Raw genomic sequence first — 4449 nt, 5'->3', positions numbered from 1 at the left:
TCTGAGCAACCTCCACCCCCACTAAATGGGTTTTAGGTTTTTAGGACAGTTACACAGAGCTGCTACACCATTGTGCCCCACGTGAAGATTGATATGGCAAACAGATTTGGTGAGCTCCCTGACTACAAGAGAAATTGTAGGTTTGTAATCATCATCCTATTCATTACTGGGGCAAAACTGACACTACTTTCTCCAAAGACAAATTTGTGCTCCCAAGTGGGTTTACTGAATCTTAAAATCAAAGGAAGTTCACTGTCTCTTCAATTCTCACATCCTTTACTCTCCTCTCTACTCTAATGCTGCACTAGTATGGTTGGGTCCACATGGTATCATTACACTAGTAGTATTCTCACAGTAACTAACGCCAGGATTTGTGTCAAATCATTACTATATCGTTGCTGATGTTATAAAAGTAAATCCAGTGAATCCCATATTGGCTTAATGAAGAGGAAGGGAAAAACACCAATAGTCGTGCATTGTTACCTTAAAAAGTCATAACGTTGATTCTCCTGTTTAAAGCAGTGTTATTCACTGGCAAAGATTTCGGGAAGCCATGAAACAAAAACACGGTCTTGGAATTAAATATAAAATTAATACCCTATAAAAGCGTCTTTTTAACACTTAAACAAAGACCTTTATACATGACTTTTTGGTCCATGCTGAACTCGTCTGAACAATCTAGCTTGTTAGCATTCTACAGTAATTCTCCTCTTATCACCTAAGTCCATCTCATCTTACTCACTTCTACCATTCTGGACATCTCAGGGAAATTCAAGGTTGAGTCCTCCTGATTATATCTATTTAGAATCCCATTTTATTTTTCCTTCATTGCGCTTATTAAATATGACTGATTAATGCATAGCAACTTCACAGGACTGGAAGCTCCACAAGGGGCAGGCATCATAACTATTTTATTTGTCTCTCTACACCCAGTATCTAAACAATGCTGTATTGAAGCAACCATGGAATCGATGTATGTTTAATTATTTCTATGTAGGTATTTGACTTATCTTTTCAGCATCTCATATTTGTTTGTATGTTTGTTTTTAAAAGTGAGTAGCATGGTATGGTAGAAATATCACAGCTCATGGACTTGGACACATCTAAATTTAATCCGAACTGTTACATTTTATTTGTCTAGATACAGAAAAAAAGAGATATCAGTTGCTAATGTTCAGTCTCATCTTCTTTTATCTTTCAATCGAACATTACTTTTACTTGAAAGTATACTCTTGTCTTAGTGGTATAACTCTTATGAGTCTCTTTTAAATCTTTGAAAACTTCATTTTTATTTCCTTGGTCCTCAGAGTTCTTTTCTGCATCCCTTTTACTCCATCCATAGTACTTCTTAAGTTCAAATACAGTACTCTTCAATAAGATGTTTAAACAACTTCTCAGGGCAATGAAATCCATATAGAGAAAGATATGTACTCTAAAAACAATTCCAAAGGAAGTTTCAGATATTAGGTTAAAAAAATATGTCATTCAGATACATTTCTATATTAAAGAAGTCATCCCCATACTTACTAAAACAATCTGAAATGGAATGGCCTTCCTTAATAGAGAGAATAAAGATTTGACTGATAATGATCTAGTAAATATCAAACCTGCCATTCACCAGGTATAATTGAACAGACCTTAGGCATTGAGACTTTCCCTCTAAGATATTTTTGCCAAACAACTTTCTCATGTTATCTCTGAAATCATTTGCTGCTTGGAAACACACTTGGAGAGAGGTGAATATGAATATAAAAGTTTTATTGTAGCTCTTCTAAACACTTACCCATCTAAAGTCATAACATAAACATATACTATAAAAGCAGTTGTCTTCAAAATTAAAGCCTAGCTTTCTTTAAAAAAAAAGGAGGGGGGAAGGAAAAGAGAAAAAAAGAGAACACTGAAAACATTTTTTACACCAACACTACCCCAAAACAGAAATCAGTTGTTCAACAGACTTACAAACCCAGAACTTGGAGGCAAAGCCTCTAAATAACTGATGATGCCTACAGTGAGACTTAGTCATTTGACTTGTACACAAATACTTCAGGGATTTATTCAAGCCCTATTATGGTTATTTTATGGTATCAGTTTGAAATACAGAAATTAGAATATAGAAATGGTGAGCCTTAGTTTCAGCAATGATAAAATTGTTTGAACCTATTTGACAGACAGTAGAAAGAAAAACTAAGCGAATCAGTAATATCTTGAAGAACACCAAACATGTGATCTTTGGGGAGGAGCACGGAATCTTATACAGCACAATAAGTCCTGAGGAAAAAATATATTATACACAGAAAAAAAAGATCCTAATACATCAATAAAAATTAAATTTAGAATCTTCTGTGAGGAAGAGTGTAAATTTTTATTTTTATTTAATATGAATAAAATTCAAGTTTTGATGTTTAAAAATGTCTTCAGCAGTTTATGAATTTTACTGTACTAATTCCTAATTCTCCTTTTCAAGCTCATCCTTTGTCCTCTGGTACTTGATTCTGGGACTGGAGTCTCCCTTATCTTGCTTCTAATTAGCATCTGGCAATGAGAGACACTGGGAGTCAATGGGAGACAAAACAGAGGAAGGAAGGAAAAAGACATTCCTTCATGGTTTTCAGTGCCATCAGCAATTTCTCATCATACAGTTGGTTTCAGCCTATCAATGTTTTTACCGTTTCCAACACCTTCCTCAGCTGAGTTCTTTCTCAATAACCAATCCACAAAGTGGTGAGCATAATTATATGGCTGCTGTTTTGTACCATTAAATTATGAGATAACCAGAACATGATATATTTTTTATTTATCCTCATAGTATGTGCTTAAATAATATTTACTGCATAAAAGAATAAATGCAGAAGTTGGTGACAAGATACCAATAGTATCATTTACTTCCTAAGTTTACACCATATTGGCTCTAAAATGAAAAATAATTCAGAAACAGTTTAGAAAGCAAATCTAATTATAGAAAGTCGTCCCCCTTTTCTTTAATGGACTTTTTAAAAACTTATAATTAGGAAAGCCACATTGTTGAATATTGACACAAAACAGTAATTTCCACATTTCCCATACTACTACCTCAAATTTCCTTTTATTCTCATTCATTCCTAAGACTGGACTAGATTTTCATGGTATTTCAAGAATTCTAGGAACTGATATTAATAGAATGCTTATAATATCTCATAGTCCTAGAATTCTAAAGGATGATTATTAAAGAAGTTTTCATTTTTAATAGGTTAGCATAGACATTCCAGATGAAACAGATTTTAAATGTTTACATGAACACCACAGTAGCAACGAGCACATCTGGAACCCAGATCTTGGTTTCTAATATCATCATTCTTCAGTAAAAGGGCTCCTTGGAGAATTAACTGATTCTTGGATTAGGACAAGAAATACACAAGACGAGCCCGGATCATCTTATATTTCCAGAATAAGGTACTACTCATAAATGAAAAGCCTCCATTGATGGGAGTAGGTTGAAGGGACATAAGAACCAAATTAAAGAGCTCCTGATAGTCAAAACTAGAATAAATTTAGCAACAAATAAAGTAGTATTGAATCATGATCCAAAGTACAAAATAAATATCTGTGAATCTACACTTATGTAAATAAGTGATTAAATAAACAAATAGAGAGCATAAATTTTCCATGCAGAAGAATTCCAAATAATTTATATAGTTACTCCTCTCTTAAGGAAGTGTATCATAACTCTCACCCTTAAGTGCGGACTGCACAGAGTGACTTCTTTTCAAAAAGTACAGTATAGAAGGGTGGTAAGGAAGAGTAACTTGACATTGATGAAAGAAATCAAATACAAATAAATGGAAAAGTATCCTGCATTCATGAATTGGAAGAATTGATATTGCTAAAATATCAAGCTACCAAAATTCATCTATAGATTCAGTGTTATAGCTATCAAAAATACAATAACATTTTTTACAGAAATATAAAAAATCCCTAAAATTTATATGAAACCACAAAAGACCCTGAATATCCAAGGAAATTGTGAGAAAGAAGAACAAAGCGAAGGTATCACACTTCCCATTTTCAAGCTGTATTATAAAGCTATAGTAATTAAAACAGTGTGGTATTGGTATAAAAATAGATAGACAAGTGGAACAGAATTAAAAGCTCAGAAATAAACTCAAGCATATATGATTAACTGATATTTGACAAGGGAAACAAAAATACTCAATTGAGAAAAGACAGAATCTTTAATAGTGGTGCAGAGAAAATTAGATATTCACATGTAAAATAATAAAACTTGACCCCTGTCTTACCCCAGTCACAAAAATTAACTCAAAATGAATTAAGACTTAAATGTAAGACCTGAAACCATGACATATCTTAGAAGAAAACATAGAATAAAGCTTTTTGGCATGGGTCTTGGTAATGTTCGTTTTAGAAATCACAAAGCACAAGCAACAAAATAAAAAGTGAACAAATGGTAGATGT

The sequence above is a fragment of the Rousettus aegyptiacus genome, unplaced genomic scaffold (assembly GCF_014176215.1).
Source record: "Rousettus aegyptiacus isolate mRouAeg1 unplaced genomic scaffold, mRouAeg1.p scaffold_m13_p_11, whole genome shotgun sequence".
Taxonomy (NCBI): domain Eukaryota; kingdom Metazoa; phylum Chordata; class Mammalia; order Chiroptera; family Pteropodidae; genus Rousettus; species Rousettus aegyptiacus.
Note: the sequence above shows the minus strand (reverse complement) of the source record.